This window comes from Podarcis filfolensis (assembly GCF_964270895.1).
Source record: "Podarcis filfolensis genome assembly, chromosome: W".
Classification (NCBI taxonomy): domain Eukaryota; kingdom Metazoa; phylum Chordata; class Lepidosauria; order Squamata; family Lacertidae; genus Podarcis; species Podarcis filfolensis.
Window position 1 is genome coordinate 2,215,467 of NC_139619.1, and position 20,570 is coordinate 2,236,036.

At 39.5% G+C, this 20,570-nt stretch overlaps 1 protein-coding gene across 1 annotated transcript in view; it reads right to left on the bottom strand.

Moving 5' to 3' along the window:
* Positions 1-20,570, bottom strand: part of LOC310753793 (mediator of RNA polymerase II transcription subunit 27-like) — a 72,557-nt gene that overhangs the window by 10,157 nt on the left and 41,830 nt on the right. The window lies entirely within an intron of this gene.

The window sequence follows — 20,570 nt, forward strand, 5'->3', positions numbered from 1 at the left end:
GTAGACTAGTAGAGCATGACTTCAGGTATCCAAAGTATTTTGGTGTCAAATAGCTAGGTGGTAGGACAGGGGATATTATTACAAAATATTAATGAATAATGAATGTTCACAGTATTGGGCTTTCCTGTGCCCCACTGTTCTGGTACAGCCAGTAGTCCCATCCACCCCCCCAAAAAGTCATTATTGAGGTTCATTGGATTTTCTAGAAAGACTTAGGATGCTGTAGCATGTGGGGTTGCAGCTGGAAGGGAGAATTGGGAAACCCTATGTGATGGCTTGTGAATGCTCTTCACAAGAAATGCCCCTGCTCACTCTGAGATACATATATACAGTCTTTATTTTACATATGTACAAGCAGCGCATTACAATCATGCATCCGAATGCTCCGGCTCAGATTCTGGGAGTGACTTATGCCAGCCCCTTCTCCAACAGAAAAGGCTGGGAAGTTTCATGTGATGCCTCTCCCCCTTCCTCTTTAACACTCTCCTTTCTTTGGCAGACGGAATAGGCATTGTCTCACTGTCTGTGCCAAAACTTCCTGTGCAGTGTTGAGGCTCTGGTACAACATCTGTGAGCCGTCCCGCCTCCTGGCTTTCCCCTCTTTCCTCAATCGCCACTTCCTGCCCCCCTCCCTCTGCCTGTCTCTGCTCCTCCCCTGCATTCTCTGGCAATACCATGACACCCTACCCCCTTGAACACAAGTACCTACGTGATCAAAGGTATCTGTGAGAGGTCTAGTAGCCTAACCCTACCTTATTTATGTACCCCTATGATGTTATAGTTTATAATTATTGTGTAATGTTTTATTTCTGACTATCGGTTGAATAAAGGAAATTGATTGATCAAAGGTAACAGAGACTAGAAAGCAACAATGAATGGAGAAGCAAGGCACATCAAAAACACAGAAGGCAAAATACACAAGGAGACAGAAGAAGCAACCCCCCTCCACCACAAAAAAAAATAGTGATGTCAACTGGGCTCTTTTGGAGTACCAAGAGACCTAATCTACTCCAGTCATAGGTAGGGCTGGCCTGAAGGGTGGGAAGGCCCCTTCCACTGTAGAGCATGAGATTGGAGTGGATCCTGACTAATCCAGATCAGAGGAAGGTGCCATCCCTGGGTGCGGAATGCCCTCTAAAAGCAAGCAGAATTCAAATACATGAGGCACTTCACGTAACAGGCCAGCAATCATTCAGAAGCACCCAACCCAATACAGTAAGCCAGTATTATCATTCCCATGTTACAGATGTGGAGGTGGGATTGGGACAAGGAAAGCCATATGGCAAGTTCACAGCTTAAACTGTTACCCACTAAGCTACAGCAGCTCAGATACAAAATGCACAAGGAGGCTTGGGCATTTCATCATCAGCCAATGTTACCTAGCAACCTGCCTTATACAAAGCCTGATCATTGGTCCATCTATCTCTGTACCATCTACAAGAGGGAAGGGGTGTCGGGATGCGCAGAATGCTGTGTGAGATAGTAAGTCTGCAGGCTTGAGTTTGCTAGCTGATGCAACTGGCTGATTGCAATCAGCCTGCAATACTTTCTATGGAAGTGCTGGGTCAGAATGACTCAGCAGTAATGTGCTGACAGTTGATTGGCTGTCATCGGTTTAAAAGGGAAACCTGTCCAGCAGGAAAGGTGTGGTGTAGAAGAGTGTGGTCAAAGAGAGAGAGATAGAAAGGTCTTCCTATTTGCCTTAAGGTGCAGCCAGGTACTCTGTTTGACTGTATGAACTGCTCGTGTATTATAGCCTGTAGATATTTGTATATATAACTCACAATAAATATACTGCACTGAAGAACCTGGAACTCTGAGCATTTCTGCTAAAGCGCCGCAAAGAATTCGTGACAGGGTTACGGGCCCAGCACGCTTCCGCTGCGCAAGAGTACAGGTAGCAGTTAGCTGTGGTTGCTGGAGGTGAGCTGCAGGTATGGAGCAGTCCAGAGCTGGCATGTTGCTGGAGAAGCTGATGACCACAAACTACAGCATCTGGTCGGTCCGCATGCAACACTTCCTCAAGCGTGAGGGCCTGTGGAAAGTGGTGGAAGATCCACCGCAGCCCCCTGAGGAGGATGAGGACGAAGATGAAAAGCTGGCACAAGCAGAGGCCCAGCTAGAAAAGGATGAGAAAGATTTGGCTACGATCATCCTTGGAGTGGACGACAGCCAACTAGTCTACGTAGCAGATAAGGTGATGGCAAGTGAGGCGTGGAATGCGCTCAAGGCTGTCCATGTGCAAGGGACAGCTGGCTCACTGATAACACTGACCAGGAGAATGTACCAGTGTTGGATAAAATCGGGTGACTCCCTGGTAAACCACCTAAAGTTCCTAACAGGCTGTTTCCAGGAGCTAGCCTTAAGAGGGAGGCCTGTGGGGGAAGAGGACAAAGTCTTTATAGTCCTGAGTTCCCTTGACGACAGCTATGATATGCTGGTCAATTCCCTCAAGACAGTAGAGACTGATAAGCTGACTCTGGAATACTCTGGAATGACTTGGCAAAAGTAGGCTTTGAAGTAAACTTTGTGGGAGATCAGTGCCAGATAAAGCAAAATGGGGCAGTATTGGCAAATGCTAACCTTAGAACTAATATGTATGTACTGCAGTGTGAGTCTAAGGTTGCAAATGTGCAAAATGTCCCGACCCATGATATGTGCATTCATCTGCTGCACAGGCGTCTGGCTCATGCTAGCTTTAAGGTGCTGAACAAAACTTTGGAGTTGGGGGGGATGAAAAACATTAAAAATTGTGATAATTACTTAGACTGCAATATTTGCAAGGAGGTTAAAAGCAGGGCTTGCCTAGTAGCAAGAGCAAGCCAGAGAGAAACCAAAAAACGACTGGAGTCGATTCATGCTGATGTAACTGGTCCTTTCCCACCAAGTGTCTCCCGTAACAAGTATTGTGTGATCCTAGTGGATGACTATTCTAGGTTCGGCTGGGTCTACCCACTGAAGGAAAAGTCTGAAGTTGCCCAAATTTTGAAGTTCTGGGTAAGAAGGATAGAGAGGCAGCTTGGCCAAAAGATGTGCTTTTTTCAGACAGACAGAGGAGGAGAATTTATAGCAAGCTCCCTAAAAAACTGGTTGCGATCCCAAGGGATTAAACATAGACTTACCTACGTGGCAACTCCTCAGGAGAACAGAGTAGCAGAGTGTAGGGGAGGTGTCTTGCAGACACAAATGAAAGCATTGTTAGCAGATGCAAATCTTCCAATAAAATATTGGGCTGAGAGTATTAAGACAGCCAATTATATTGGAAATCGTTTCTGGTCAAGGGTATTAGACGACATACCCTACAAGATTCTCTATAACAAAAGTCCCAGTTTGCAACATTTGAGAATTTTTGGGACAAAGGCATGGGTTGATGTATCTGTAAAAAACTGAAGAAAAGGTGGGAAAAGGGCACAGTAGTTGTTATTTCTTGGTTATGAAAGCGGAATGAAAGCCTATAGGTTTGAAGACAATCAAAATCATTTGAGTTATAGTCGGTCAGCCAGCTTTAATGAGCAAAGAAATTGGCCCAAGATACATGCAAACCAACTGCCAGAAAAGGTTTTACTACCGAGCGTACCTGATAAGGCAGTTGAAACAAAGCTAAGAATTGGCAGCGCTCCCAGGAAAATTGAAAGGGAGGGGGTAATGACTGAGCATTTTTCTCCAGCTGCTCATGTGGAGCAGGGGGGGGGGGAGAAAGTGCAACTGGGACAGGAGGAGGTAAATCTCCAGAGTCAATCCACCCCAAAAGCAGTCCTGAAGATAGCCCAGGGGGTGAGATTAATGAACCAAGGAGGTCTACAAGAAGTAATAAAGGTCAACCTCCAGTCCGTTATGGGTTCCCAGCCCCCATAAACCAGATTTATGTAACTGAGCCAGAAAACTTTGAAGAAGTGCAAGAGTTACCTACTCTAGAGAAAGAGGCGTGGTTAAAGGCAATGCAGGCAGAGTATAACTCTCTGCTAAACAACATGTTTGTACCTACAGAATTGCCTGAAGGTAAAAAGCCCATAAGCTGTAAGGGGGTTTTTAAAGTGAAAAAGCTGGCTGATGGTAGTTGTCAAAGGAAAGCCAGGTTGGTCACAAGGGGCTTTACACAAAGGAAAACGATGCATTGTGATGAAGTCTTTGCCCCAACAGCAAAGGCTGAAATAGTAAAATCAGTTTTAGCAATGGCAAGTCTTAGGGGATTGAAAGTTAATCATTTTGATGTTGCCTCAGCGTATTTAAATGCTCCTCTTGATGCTGAGGTGTATTTACAGCAAATACCAGGTTATGAGCTGGAAAAAGACAACATTGTGTTAAAGCTGCAAAGGGCACTATATGGTTTACACCAAAGTGCACGTCTATGGCATGAATGCATAGACACAACTCTGAAAAAGATGGGATTCAAACAAAGCCTGGCTGATTCCTGTTTATATTCAGCAATGGTGCAAGGAAGCGTTTGTTATTTACTTTTGTATGTTGCCAATATCTGTCTAATAACAACTGCACAAAAGCAAGTGTCTTGGTTTATAAACAGCCTAGGTAACAAATACAAACTGAAGTATTTGGGTGAGATTCAAAATTACTTAGGATTAGAGATTCAGAGAAATGAATCTACTCTCTAAGCCAGAAGGAAAAGATCAAAAAGTTACTGAAGACATATGGAATGGAGAGGGCAAATGAGGTTGACACTCCCATAACTAAACAGTACAAAAATGAACCAGAAGGACAAAAATGTGAGAATGCAACAGCTTTCCATTCTTTGTTAGGTTCTCTGTTATATTTAAGTTGGTGGATGAGACCCGACATAACATTGGCAGTGCTCAGAGAGATTGGGCAGCACTTAAAAGAATCCTAAGGTATCTGAAAGGCACAAAAGATTACAAACTGGTGCTGAATACAGGATATGATCAGCAAGTGTATGCATAGGCTGATGCCAGCTGGGGAGAAAATGGAAAGTCTACCACTGGCTATGCTATATATATTGGAAATGCCCTGGTTCAGTGGAAATCCCAGAAACAAACTTTTGTTGCCACAAGTACTTGTGAAGCAGAGTACTCGGCCATAAGCAAATGTGCATCACAACTAGAGTGGTTTGCTTGCCTAACAAAAGAACTAGGAATACCTTCTGAAATGCCAATCACTGTGCTCAGTGACAACATGGCAGCACAACAGCTTGCCAACCAACAAAACTTTAAGAGTAAAAGTAAACATATTGTGATAAGATATGGCAATGTAAAAAATGCTTTAGTTACATTGTACTGGTTGGCCGTGCGATTAATGGCGGACGGGAGCTCTTTCGGATGAAAGAGCCCTTGCGCTTTAAAGATTGGGGTGACCGAGAGCATCACGGAACCCCGAAAAAAACCTCAGATCGAGCATTCTGAGGACCTTGTGTTCCAGCGGGTACCCTTTGTGACTCCCCTGCTCCCCGGTAAGCTCTAATAAGAGCCCCAAGAGCGAGCAGGGTTGGAGACGTGGGTACTGTGGAATCTATTCGCTTTCTTCATTGTGCGAAGCTCCAAAGTCCAGCGATCGTGAGCGACCAATTTCTCCGACCAAATTACAAAAGATTGGATAATTGTGAGTAAAAAAGGTTTCAAATTTGGACTGTTAATTGGATTGGAAAGGATTTAAATTACGGTGGTCGATCCCTTTCCGATGAAGTAGAAGTGAAAGCAGTCACTGCTGACCGAAGCTGTAACTTTAAAAGACTTGTTAAAACTTCCAAGGAAATAATTTAAACCCCTCTTTCTGCAGGGGGAAGGGGGAGAATTTGATTGAATTGAGAGACCCTGCATGAGATAGATTTGACAGTGGAATAGACTCTTGCTTTTTGGAAGCGGACTTCCTGGAGGGGGAAGGCTAGACTCCATTATTGTGTCACAAAGGGAGGGGATACATTTAACGTTCGTTTTCCTCTTTGGGGATTACAAGGTAACTGCTGCCGTCTGAACTTCTTAAAACAGTACACAGTGTTTCTTTTACCCTCCCTGAATTGGATACAAGTGCTTGAATTAATTTTGGATGGTTCCTAAAAAGAATAAGAAGAGTAAAGAGAATAACACTTTGAAAGGGGGGAGCTGCTGAGTTGTCTGCTGCTGCCTGCGCACTAAAAATCTTGTTGACTGTGGACTTCCGGTCGGCGCCAGCGTTCAATGGCGGTCTCCCGCTGAGCTCCGCTCAGGGAGACTGCTCCACGAGTTTGGGTCTGACCGCTACGGCGAAGCGGGGACCCCTAAAATCACAGGCGCGGAAGCCTGTGAACACGGAGGCTCGGTGGGCACCTTAAGCACCCCCCCTTACTGCAAAGGAGCCTTTTTAAAGGCTCCGGAGCGGCATCGGGTGTGAGCGCGGTGCTGAGAGTTGCTACCCAGCCCGTGGAGTGAAGCCGCGTCGCCATGGACGGAGAGCGCCGATTCCTTCCTGACATTTGGAACTTAATTTGACTACCCGTGAGTAGGACTGAACAACAACTTTAAAATAACCCTTGAAATTTGGCTGAAAACGGGGAAGGTAAAAAGTAAGGAAGTCTGCCTTCTCCGGACTGCATGACAGCTAAAGCAACGAAATACAAAGCTGCAATTTGACAGGAAACAATTTTAAAACTGACTAACTCGGACATTGAATTTGAACCTCCCCATTAGCAAGCAGGAGCCGGGGGGGGGAGATTTAATTTGTATTACCTGCATGAAAGAAGTAAAGAAGTGGAATTTTCTGCCGTTTTAAATCCTTGGGAAGGACTGCCTGGAAAGTAAGTCACCGGGACTGAGAACTGCCATTAGAGATTTGTTATAAAGTTGGTGCTTTACCTATTTACTATAAAGTGAGGACTTTATTTGTTATAAGTTTGGGACTTTGCAGAAGTTACTAATTGACAGCTCTACTATTGGAAACATATTGGAAAATTTGTTGCTACTTTTGAAGGGAATCCTTGTTTCTTTGTATTTGGGACTTTGGACTGCTCCCTCTAGAGGGTTGTAGGGAAACAGTTACAAATTAGATTGTAAAGAGCAAGCCAGTGGAGTTTTCCATCTAAAAGTAATTCCCGTGGGAAAGACCTTGGGACATGAGTGGCCCAGCAGAAGAGATAACAACAATAGCTAAAAGTAAAGCTGCACAAAAGAAAAGGGGCTCTATATCAGGTTCAACTCCAGCAGGCGCAGTTGGACAGGAAAAAGTGACAACTATAACTATGGAGCCAGTGACACAGGCATTAGTCAAAATAAATGAGGCCTTGGAAGCTCTGACTAAGCAGAGCACAGAAAATTCCAAACAGCTGACAGAACTGTCAACAAAATTAGATTTAAATACCAAAAGTGTCACGCCCAATACAGAGACAATAAATAAATTAATTGAAGAAAATGCTACAATTCGAAAGATTGCTGAAGAGGCAAAAATTTCTGCAGAAACTACACAGGAAAAGTTAGTACCAGTCTGCAAAAAGCTGGATGAGCATGAGGCGGCCCTGTCTTTACTGGAATTGCAGAGAAAAGAGAGGAATCTGAGACTGAGACTGGTTCCAGAAAGTGAAAATGATAATTTGATAGACTTTCTCACAAAAGAGTTTTCGGAATTTTGGCAGGGAAATTTGAAGGAGGAGGAATTCAAGATAGTAACTGCTTTTAGATTGGGCAGGAGACAAAATAGAAAGAGTCCAAGGGACTGTTTGATAACTTTAAGATCTAAGGAGGAGAGGGATAAAATATTAAATCTACACTTTCAAAGAACTCTGGAGATTAAAGATTCCTATGTGCAGATATATAAAGACATCCCTAAATATATTTTGGAGGTGAGAGCTCATTACAAGGACTTGGTCACTCTGTTGAGAAAGAATAATATACTATTTAGATGGGAGTTTCCACAAGGCTTGTCTTTTAACTACAAAGGAAAGAAAATTAAAATAAAAACAGTGCAAGACAAAGAACAATTTTTGGGAAGGAACGAGGAGGACTTCTTGAAGGAAGTGGTGGAACCTACAAATGCAAAGGAAGTAACAGATATTTAAAATTTAACATTTGGGCTTAAAACACCGACAGAGGAAGAACAACTGCTTGGGGCAGTTGGGGGAACAATTAAGTAAATAACAAGATGGCTCTGCAATTCCTAAGTTGGAATTGTAATGGACTGAATCTTCCCAGAAAAAGGTGTGAGGTTTTTCATATTTTAAAAAGAGAACAATTGGATTTGATATCTTTGCAAGAAACCCACGTGACCAGAGTACACCGAAAATTACTTATTAATAAAAGATTAGGACAGGAATTTATTTCATCAGATAAAGTGAAGAAAAGAGGAGTGGTGATCTATGCAAAGGAAAAGTTGGCCCCTAAGTTAATTTTTAAAGATGAACAAGGAAGATATTTGGCAATTGAAATACAAGTCCAAGGAGAAAAATTATTGATAATAGGAATTTATGCTCCAAATGAAGGGAAGTCAGAATTTTTCAAGAAATTGCATGAGACATTAATGGACTATCTGGATTATAATGTAATTATGATGGGAGATATGAATGGAGTGGTCTCTACAAACATGGATAAAGCACAAAGACAGGTGGTTTCCAAGGATGGGAGACTACCAAAGACTTTTTTTGAAATGACAGACAATATGGACCTGATTGACATTTGGAGAACAAGGAACCCTCTTGAGAGGGAGGGAACTTTCTTCTCTGAAGCAAAAATGACCTGGACTAGAATTGACCAAATTTGGGTAACTAGTGGGATGGCACCAAAGATAAAAAAGTGGAAATCTGCCCAAAGACTTGCTCCGACCATAATGCTGTAAAGATGGAGATGAACTTAACAACAGCTGGCTCCTTCAGATGGAGGATGAATGACTCCCTATTTAGAGATGAAGAGGTGTACAAAAAGGCCCAGAAAGCGGTGAAGGATTACTTTGAGATAAATCTGAGAACAGAGGTGGAGAAAAGAGTAATTTGGGACGCAAGTAAAGCCGTCATGCGAGGATTTTTAATACAGCAGAATGCTATAAAAATGAAGAGACAGAATGAGAAGAAGGACAAGATTCTGGAAAGGATAAAAGAAGGAGAGAAAAAACTGAGATCAAAGCCAAAGTCACATGAAATTTTGAGAGAAATTAAGTTTTATCAGAGGCAATATATGGAACTGATGAATCAGGAGATAGAATGGAAGATAAAACAAATGAGACAAAGGACATTTGAATCGGCAGATAAATGTGGGAAACTTCTGGCTTGGCAATTGAAGAAGAGACAAAAACTGAATATGGTTACAAGCCTAGAAGTTGAAGGAAGGAATATTTATAAACCAAATGAGATTAGAAACTGTTTTCAGAGTTATTTCAGGAGACTTTACGCACAAGGGCCGGTGAATGAAAAAGAGATAGAAGAATTTCTTAAAAAATATGGATTACAAAAAATTTCTGAACAAAGTAAAGTGATTTTGAACCAGAAGATAACTGAGCAAGAAATAGAGGGAGCCATTCAAAATATGCAATTGGGAAAATCTCCAGGACCAGATGGATTGACTTCCAGATACTACAAAGCTTTGAAAGAATGGCTGGTACAACCGTTGACGGAAGTCTGTAATGAAATTTAGAGGGGAAGAAGGCACCCGAATCGTGGAAAGAAGCGTATATTACACTTATACCAAAATCGGAGACTGAGAAGAACCAGATTAAGAACTACCGCCCTATATCATTACTTAATGTGGATTACAAAATCTTTGCAGACATTTTGGCAAAAAGACTGAAGAGAGTTTTGGTGGGAGAGATTCACAAAGATCAGGCGGGCTTTCTTCCAGGAAGACATTTATCTGACAATGTGAGAAACATAATAGATATTATGGAATTATTAGAAGCCAATATTAATACTAAGGCAGTATTAATATTTGTGGACGCGGAGAAAGCCTTTGACAATATCTCTTGGAGCTTTATGAAAAAGAATCTTGAAGGGATGGGGGTAGGCCAAGGTTTTGAGAATGGTATAGGTGCAATTTATTCTGAACAAAAAGCAAAACTAATTGTAAATAATGTGGTTACTGAAGAATTTGCTATTGAAAAAGGGACACGACAGGGGTGCCCAATATCCCCATTACTTTTTATATCTGTCTTGGAGGTTTTATTAAACAGGATCAGAGGGGACCAGCTGGTTAAAGGGATTCAGGTCGGAGCTAAACAATACAAACTGAGAGCGTTTGCAGATGACCTAGTATTAACTTTACAAGAGCCAGACACTAGTACGAAAAGAGTTTTAGAGCTAATACAAATATTTGGTCAAGTAGCAGGGTTTAAACTGAATAAACAGAAAACGAAAGTACTGGAGAAAAATCTAACAGTTGCTGAAAGAGAGAGGTTTCATAGTGAAACCGGATTAATGGTAGCAAAGAAAGTGAAATATCTGGGATTAATTTGACATCTAAGAATGTGAACTTATTTAAAGACAATTATGAGAAATGTTGGACAGAAGTTAAGAAAGATTTAGAAATATGGTCAAATTTGAGACTTTCCTTGTTAGGCCGAATTGCTGTTATTAAGATGAATGTTTTGCCGAGAATGTTGTTTTTGTTTCAAACATTGCAGATTGTGGATAAAATGGATTGTTTCAAGAGGTGGCAGAAAGACATATCTAGATTTGTCTGGCAGGGCAAAAAGCCCAGAATAAAATTCAAGATATTAACTGATGCAAAAGAAAGAGGGGGGTTTGCCCTGCCAGACTTAAAATTGTATTATGAATCAGCGGCTTTTTGCTGGCTGAAAAATTGGCTACTTCTTGAGAACACAGATATTTTGGATCTGGAAGGGTTTAATAACAGGTTTGGTTGGCATGCATATATATGGTATGACAAGGTAAAAATTCACAAAGGTTTCAAAAACCATATTGTTAGGAAAGCATTATATAATGTTTGGATTCGGTATAAAGAGTGGCAGATGAAGGTGATAGACTATATGGGATTGGCTGAGATGACTGGCAGAATCCGTGACCAAGGAAAAGAGACGGTGGAAGAAGATTGGAAGAAATTTAAAGTTTATCTTACGAACTGTTGTAAAATTAATGAGTGCTAAAATGTCATGGGTAATGTAAAACAGAATCGCAGCGATAAATGATTGGGTAAGAGAAAAAGGATCAAGGAAATTGAATCATAAGTAATTGAAATTAGGGGTTGCTGAAAAAGTTTAAAACAGGGATGCAGAAAAGGGAGGTATGGGGAAGTCGTTGAAATAAGGATAATAAAAAAAGGTTATGAAATTATACGTGTTTATATGTTTGTTTGTCTATGTATTGTTAGTTGTAAAGTGTCTTAATTCATGTTGGAAAATCAATAAAAATTTATATATATAAAAAAAATCTTGTTGACTGTGACTGGGTGAGTTGACCTTGATACTTTGGAATAGTTATGGCTAATGGTGTAGATAAGCCTGAGAAAAGTAAAATTAAAGACAGAAGAGGCTCCAAAACACCAAATTTTGAAGAGGAGGTGATGCAAATGTTAACGGACATAAGAACAGATGTCAGAGGAACGCAGCAGAGTGTACAGGAGCTTAAACAAGAATTTGTGGATTTGAAAAAAGGTGTTCAAGAGGTCAGGGAAGAAGATGCTGGTCATGAAACAAGATTGACGGAATTGGAAACAGTGAGAGTGCCTGACGTGGAGAAGATTCAACAGGATGCGCTCAATGCAATTGCTTTTTTACAGATGAAGGAACGGGAGAACCAACTGAGAGTAAGAGGCGCACCCCAATTGGAACAAGATAATCTTAAGGACTGGCTAGTTGAGGAGTTTGCAGCGTGTTGGGATCAGGGAAAAGAAGAGCTAAATTCTTGGATTGAGAGGGCCTATAGGTTTGGGCTTGAGAAAGACTCAAAAAATGTACATGACTATATAGTGGTCTTCAAGACGAAGGAACAGAGGGACAATATTCTGGGTCTACATTATAAAAAAAGTTTGAAGATTAAAGATAAGCCAATTGTTTTGTTTAAGGAGATCCCAAAACATTTCCTGAATTTAAGGAATAATTACGCAGATTTGGCTGGAGCTCTGAGAAGGAAGAACATATTTTTCAGGTGGGAGTTTCCAGAGGGCCTCTCCTTCAAATTCAAGGAAAGAAACAAAGAATTAGGACCGTAAAAGAAAAAACAAGGTTTTTTTGGGGAAAACGTTAAGAATTTTGGATTGGAAAGTGCAGACACCAGGGGCAGGGGCAGAGGCAGGAGCTCTCTAATAGTACAAGATGGCATTGAGAATCTACTCTTGGAATGTTAATGGTTTGAACTCATGACCAAAAAGAAACCAAGTATATCGTGTTAGCAAAACAGAATTTGGACATAATTTGTTTGCAAGAAACCCATGTTATTAGATTACATAGAAAAGTCCTCCAGAATTTATTTCATCTGACAAAGTGAAGAAAAGAGGAGTGGTTTTCTATGTAACAGAAAAAAAGGAATCCCAAAATGTTGTTTAAAGATTAGGAGTGAAGATACATTGCAGTAGAAATTAATGCACAAGGCGAAAAATACTTGCTGTTGGGAATTTATGCACCAAATGATGGCAAAGCAGAATTTTTTAAGAACCTGGAAACAAGACCTCTGGACTATTTGGATTACAAATTAATACTGATGGGGGACTTGAATGGAGTGGCATCAACATTTATGGATAGAACACAGAGACAGAAAGTAATGAATGCTGGCAGATTACCAAAGGCTTTTTTTGAAATGGTGGATAAATTTGATCTGTCAGACATATGGAGAGTGAGAAATCCAACTGAAAAAGACTTCACATTTTATTCAGATACAAATTAAGCATTTTTGAGAATTGACTATTTATGGATATCCAGAGACTTTGTTCCCAGAGTAACTAAAGTTGAAATTTGCCCAAAGACTTGCTTTGACCATAATGCAGTGTTGTTGGAAATGAAAGTATTTCTGCAGGGATCCTACAGATGGAGAATGAATGATGATTTCTTGAGGAATGAACAGTCGATTGGAAAGGCCCAAAAGGCTCTAAAGGATTACTTTGAGACAAATATGATTTCTGAGGTGGAAACAAGAGTCGTTTGGGATGCAAGTAAAGCGGTGATGAGAGGATTCCTCATACAACAAAATTTGATTAAGAAAAAGACACAGAATGAGAAAAAGATAATATTTTGTCTCAATTAAAAGATAAAGAGAAGAAGTTGAGACGCAACCTAAAGAATCAGCAGATCCAAAAGGAAATCAAAGCTTTACAGACTCAGTATTCTCAGATTATAAATCAGGAGATAGAATGGAAATTAAGGATGATGAGACAAAGGAATTTTTAATCTGCAAACAAATGTGGAAAATTGCTTGCTTGGCAATTAAAAAAGAGACAGAAACAAAGTACTATTATTAATATTGTATCAGAGGGAAAGTCTGTGGAGAACCCTGCAGAGATAAGAAGATGTTTTCAGAAATATTATAAACAGCTGTATAAAAGTGGAAAAGAAGATAAAGAAAAAATTGAGCAATTTATAAAAGTAAATGGACTGCAAAAAATTCCCGAAAATAAAAAGATCCTGCTTAATGGATTGATTACAAGACAAGAGGTTGAGAAGGCAATAAATCAGATGCAGCTTGGCAAAGCCCCAGGGCCAGATGGTTTGTCAGCAAAGTATTATAAGACTTTGAAAGATTGGCTTATTCAGCCGTTGGTGGATGTATGCAATAAGATATTAAGAGGGGACAAAGCACCTGAAACCTGGAAGGAAGCATTTATAACTCTGATACCAAAACCAGATCAAGACAGATCCAGTATGAAAAATTATAGACCGATCTCATTACTCAATGTGGATTATAATTCTTTTGCTAACATTTTGGCCAATAAGTTGAAGAAGGTGCTAACAGATTATATTCATAAGGACCAGGCAGGATTTCTGCCTGGGAGACATATGAAAGATAATATTAGGAATATAATCAATGTGTTAGAAAGGTTGGAAGTTAAAAAAATTTGTAAAGCGATGTTAATGTTCATTGATGCTAAGAAGGCCTTTGATAATGTCTCATTGAGTTTTATGAAAAGGAATTTAACATGTATTGAGGTTGGGCAAGAATTTCTAAATGGTATTAATGTGATCTATTTTGAGCAAAAAGCAAAAATTATAGTTAATAATGTGGTTTCAGAAGCAATTAGAATTGAGAAAGGAACCAGGCAAGGGTGACCACTTTCCCCTCTGCTTTTTATTTCAGTTCTGGAGGTTTTGCTAAACATGCTAAGGAAAGAGGAAGAGGTTAAAGGTATAACAGTAGGATCTAAAGAATATAAGCTAAAAGCCTTTGCTGATGATTTGGTGATAACTTTACAAGATCCAGATACCAGTGCAGTGAAACCACTGGAGCTGATTCAATAGTTTGGGCAAGTAGCAGGATTTAAATTAAATAAGAGCAAAACCAAAGTGTTGGGAAAAAATTTAGATAACGAGGAGAAAAAAAAATCCTCCAGGAAAAGACAGGCCTTGTTTTTGTGAAAAAAGTGAAATATTTGGGTGTAAATTTATTGCGAAAAAATTGAATTTCTATAAAGATAATTATGAAAAATTATGGAATGAAATTAAGAGAGATCTTGACGTCAGGTCAAATTTAAAATTGTCATTAATGGGCCGAATATTGGTGGTTAAGATGAATGTATTGCCAACTATGTTGTTTTTGTTCCAAGCTATACCAATATTGATAATGTAAGATGCTTTAAAGAATGGCAGAAAACATTGTCTAAATTTATCTGGCAGGGGAAAAAAACCCAGAATTAAATATAAAATATTAACAGATTCAAAAGGGGGGGGGGATTTTCCCTGCCAGATTTGAAGATATATTTTGAAGTTGCGGCTTTCTGCTGGATCAAGGAATGGATTCAACTAGATAATGCTGATGTGTTAGATTTGGAAGGATTTGACAATGACAAATATGGCATGCATATTTATGGTATGACAAAGGTTTAAAAAACAATGTAATTAGAAAATCTGTATATAATGTATGAATAAGATATAAAGATCTCTTAGAAAGGAGAACACCCAGGTGGCTTTCACCAATGGAAGCAAAGGCACAGAAAAGCTGAATATGGAGACTAAATGGTTGAAATACGCTGATTTATTGTTGGAAGATAATGAAGGATTTAAATTGAGACCATTTGATCAAATTAAAGATAAATTGGATGGATGGTTACAATATTATCAGATTAATGAATTGTGTAAGCTTGATAAGAAAAATGGTTTTGCGTTTGAAAAATCCAAATTGGAAATGGAACTGTTAGATACCAATGTTAAAAATCTCTCTAAAATGTACAATTTATTGTTGGAATGGCATACAAAGAATGAACAAGTTAAATCTGTGATGACTGATTGCGCAAGAGATGTTGGACACAATATAATGTTGGAAGATTGGGAAAGGCTGTGGAAGAAAGGGTTTAAGTTCACTGCATGTACTGTATTAAAAGAAAATATTATGAAAATGATGTATAGATGGTACTTAACCCCAATGAAATTAGCAAAGATCTATCATACAAATGATAATCAATGTTGGAAATGCAAAGAAAAAGAAGGTACTTTTTATCATATGTGGTGGTGAAGGAATGGGTTTCCCAAAACCCAAAAACTGACTGCACCAAAATCCCTATTTTTCCTTAGCTAAAATGCATAAAGTTGAGCCGTTGAGCAAATCCATAACAAGAACAAAGCTCTCTCCCTTATCAGTCCGTGGCGGCAATGAGTGACCTTGCCAAGTTCCAGTACAGCAGGGATGATGTGTGTGTGCCTTACCTTGTGTGCTGACCACAAAGACGCGCAGACCCACGTCTGGGAATAACGCCAGAGTGTGTTCTCGGAAATGGTGACCCCTGCGTCCCAGATAAGAGTAGGAGGAGGAAGATCCTTTTATGGTCAGAAGTACAGGAAGGAAGATCCTTTTATGGTTGAGAGTACCAGAGCAGGAACATATGTGATGTCAACCTGCGTATGTAGGCCGACGTGGTTGGGCTCCTAGGGGAGGAGTGAGAGGGTGCCTGGAGGATATATATACTGCATGAAACCTGTCATTTCTTTGGACTTGCTGTGGACTTGATCACGCAAGTGCCTTCTGCTATCCGGAGAGCAGAATAAACTCTTTCTTTGAACCAACTCGGTGTCATTTGACTTCCTTCCTCCTGTCCCGGAGCAACGCAGACCCAATCGGTGAACTCCAATAAGGCTACAGTGGACGTGTCCTAAAGTGAAAGACTTCTAGGGAAAGATTTATAATGAGTTGAAAAAAATGTTGAAAAATACATTTATTAAGAAACCAGAAGCCTTTCTACTTGGAATACTAGGATTGGGATTGCCCAAAAAAGATGCTAGACTGTTTTTGTATGCCACTACAGCGGCAAGACTTTTATTAGCCAAAAACTGGAAATCGCAAGAAATACCAACTGTAGAAGAATGGCAGATGAAGATGTTGGACTTTTTGGAGCTGGCCGACCTGAGTGGAAGAATCCGCGACCAGAAAGAAGAGGAGATACAAGAGGATTGGAAGAAATTTAAAGAATATTTAGCTAAATATTGTGATATAAGATAAATAGAAAATTCTTGGAAGTAATAAATGTCGGAATCTGCGTTCGACCGAGCTGATAAAGCTCATCTTCCGGAATCGCCCTCTGACGTGATTAACGACCTGAGCCTTTGACGAGGCGTCAGGCACATTCCCATTCAGGAGAGAATCAAAGCAGCACGCGGAAGTGATGAGATTTATGGCTACATCGCTATGCTTTATTTCTTACTACGCAGACAGAAAACACATCCTCTCTCTGTGAGAGCAGAGAGCAACTGGAAAACAAAGGAACAGGAAACCAGTAACTTCACATCCGTCTCCTGTCTTCCGTGAGACTTCCAACAGCCTGGAATGTCTCTGGAATGTAAATTCTTAAATGGTGTTTCCTTTGAACATGTTTGTCTCTATTTCTGTGCTGGAAATAGAATTCAGAAGCACACATGTTTCATAAAATTCCAAAATCATGATAGCATAGGAAAGACCTGATTGTGGAGACTACTGCTACCACATGCCTATTTAATAACATTTAGATACTGCTTAAATAAAAACAGTACCAGCAAATAAAAACAGTACCAGCAACCAGTACTCTAAGCTGTTTACATCAAACATCATAACATTTTCTTTTTTAAAAATAATAATATTTTATTCATTTTCCAAACAAATTTTATACAATCAACAAATTATTTTGCACTCATTCTTCAATTTTTGACTTCCCTCAGTTTCTCTGTCAATCTTTCGTAAAATTTCTATTTATTGACGCATTTCTAAACATGATATTGCCATTCCCAACTCCTTTTCCTCTTACTCTCTTTTTTGCAATATTTCTTACTATCTCACAGAGTCTCTTCAAAACCAACAAGCGTTGTGTGTACATCACATATATTTTTCAGATATTCTGTAAATTTTCCCCAGTCCTCGATAAACTTTTGGTCTTTCTGATATCGAATCTTCCCAGTCAATTTGTCCAATTCTGCATATTCAGTCAATTTCCTTCTCCATTCTTCCACTGTTGGAATTTCTTCCTGTTTCCATCTTTGGGCCAGAAGTATCCTTGCGGCAGTCACTGCATATTGAAACAGTTTACAGTCTCTCTTATTAATTTCGTTTCCTACCATTCCTAATAGAAAGGCCTCTGGTTTTTTAACGAACGTATATTTCAACATCTTTTTCAATTCATTGTATATCATTTCCCAGAAGTCTTTCACCCTTTTACACTCCCACTACTTATGATAGAAAGTACCTTCTTTTTCTTTACATTTCCAACACTTATTGCATGTTTTATACATTTTGGCCAGTTTAACTGGCGTTATATACCATCTGTAGAACATTTCCATTACATTTTCTTTCAATGCAGTACATGCCGTAAATTTTAACCTTTCATTCCATAATTTCATCCAATCATCATACTGTATATTATAACCAAAGTCTCTTGCCCAGTGTATCATTACTGCTTTTACCTCTTCATCTTTTGTATGCCACTCCAGCAACATTTTATACATTTTAGACAGATTTTTACACTCATTATTCAATACCTCCACTTGGAATTTTGATTCTTTACCTTCATACCCACACATTTTACAATCTTTTTTAAACATTTCATTAATCTGAAAGTAATGTAACCAGTCGTAAACAGATTCTTTCACCTCTTCATAAGTTTTCATTTTCCATTTCCCCCCCTCTCTTGTTACCAATTCTCCATATGTTATCCACCTCCCCCTCATATTAATTTTTTTCACACTCATCACTTCTAATGGTGAAATCCAATGGGGGAATCTAGGTTCCAACAAGTTTTTATACCTCTCCCACACCTCTATCAATGATCTTCAGAAGATGTGGTTTTCGAAACCTTTGTGAATTTTTTTCTTCTCATACCATAGATAAGCATGCCAACCAAATCTGTTATCAAATCCTTCTAAATCTAACAGCTCTCCATTCTCTAATTTAATCCATTCCTTTATCCAACAGAGGCATGATGCTTCATAATATAATTTCAAATCTGGCAGGGCGAAGCCACCTCTTTCTTTTGCATCTGTTAATAACTTAAACTGAATCCTTGGCTTCTTACCCTGCCAGATATATCTTGAAATTATTTTTTGCCATTCTTTAAAAATTGATGCCCCCTTGATTATCGGCAGTGATTGGAAAAGGAATAACATCTTTGGTAGCACACTCATTTTTATCGTAGATATTCTCCCCAAAAGGACAATTTCAGTCTTCCCCACACCTCCAAATCCCTTTTTATTTGATTCCACATAGGTAAATAATTGTTTTGAAACAAATCAATGTTCTTGGGGGTTAACCATATTCCTAAATACTTCACTTTGTTCACCACTTCTATCTCTGTCCTTTGTTGTATTTCCTCAATTAATTCTTGATTCATGTTTTTAGCCATAATTTTCGTCTTTTTTTTTACAAACATCATAAAATTTTCATTTTAAAAATGCAGATAAAATTAAACATTAAGAACAACCTGACATAAAATTTAAAACATATATATTTTATTTATTTGATGCCTATCCAATTCCCTGCTCTGAGTTAAATTGAGAACCACCAGACTAAACTAAATGAATGTTTTGAAACCTGTCTATTTGTATTCTCAGCGTTTATCCCTGTCTTACTGGGCCAATGACTGCTACCCTATGTTTTACACATACAGTGGGCCTGCCCCTTATGAGGGGGTTCAGTTCTGGGCATTCATGGGCAAACGCAAGATCATGCAAAGTCAGGAACCCCCCAGAACTGCCCCCCTGTGTGGTCTTGGAGTGCTACTAACTGGGGTCTGGGAAGCTTGTGTTTGTAACCCGAGGTGTTTGTAACCCGAGGTACCACGGTATATATTCCCCACACACTCCCAGTGTAAAGTTGTGAACATGCAAATAAATCGAGCACAAGTTGTGGGCTTACTGTATGTGTTTTATGTTTATATTGTAATGGCCATTGGCTGCAATCAATAAAAATTAGAATCACAGAATTGTAGAGCTGGATGGGGCCCCTGAGGGTCATCTAAGTCCAACCCCCTGCAATGCAGGAATTCTGCCCTCAGACATCCCTGGATGGGCTTAAACCACCAACCTTCCAGTTAACAGCCTTTGAAAAATTAAAAAAATCCAGTTGTTGCAGTTTCACAATTCAGCCATGCAGGGTAACAGTTCTATAGGCTGACCCTGGAACTGCCCATCACCTGTCCTTGAGCAGATACTGTCAATATATAGTTGACTCATACATGCATTCATTCCACACACCTATTCACAGAGGTTAATGACAGGAATACATCTTCCTACATTACAATACTTATGTGCCTGGAGGAAAACGATACTTTAGGACTGCAAACCTTACAGAGAGACAACCTGGATGCAAAACCAGGCCAGAATCGTAAGGGGTCCAGGGTGGCTTGTGGTGGCAGCCCCTCTACTTCGAAATTCCTGTCACATTGAGACCTGGCGAGGTGTATTCTGGAAGCAGTGTGAAAATTCTTCATTTAAACTGGGTTTTGGTGGACAGGATTAGAGTCAGTGGGTTTTAACGAATATACATACACTGAAATAGAAATAACAAACAAACAATTGTTACCAATCCCAAGTTATTGGGTTGGGAAACAATTATTGATGACGATGTTACCTGATTCTTTTTCTTTATTTTTAAAGCTACATTCACAGTCTGCTCCCAAGCTCTTGGGATGGGAAGGGAAACAATAATTAATAAATTATGTTATTACAAAAAAAAAATGAAAAATAAAGGCGTTCACAAAGATTCTATGATGTACTGTTGGGTCTCCTCCTCAAACAAAACACCCACCCACAATAATGGTTATATTTAAATGCATCATTTTTTCTATATACAGTGGTACCTCGGGTTAAGTACTTAATTCATTCTGGAGGTCCGTTCTTAACCTGAAACTGTTCTTAACCTGAAGCACCACTTTACCTAATGGGGCCTCCTGCTGTCACTGCGCCACCGGAGCCCAATTTCTGTTCTTATCCTGAAGCAAAGTTCTTAACCTGAAGCACTATTTCTGGGTTAGCAGAGTGCGTAACCTGAAGCGTATGTAACCTGAAGCGTCTGTAACCCGAGGTACCACTGTAAT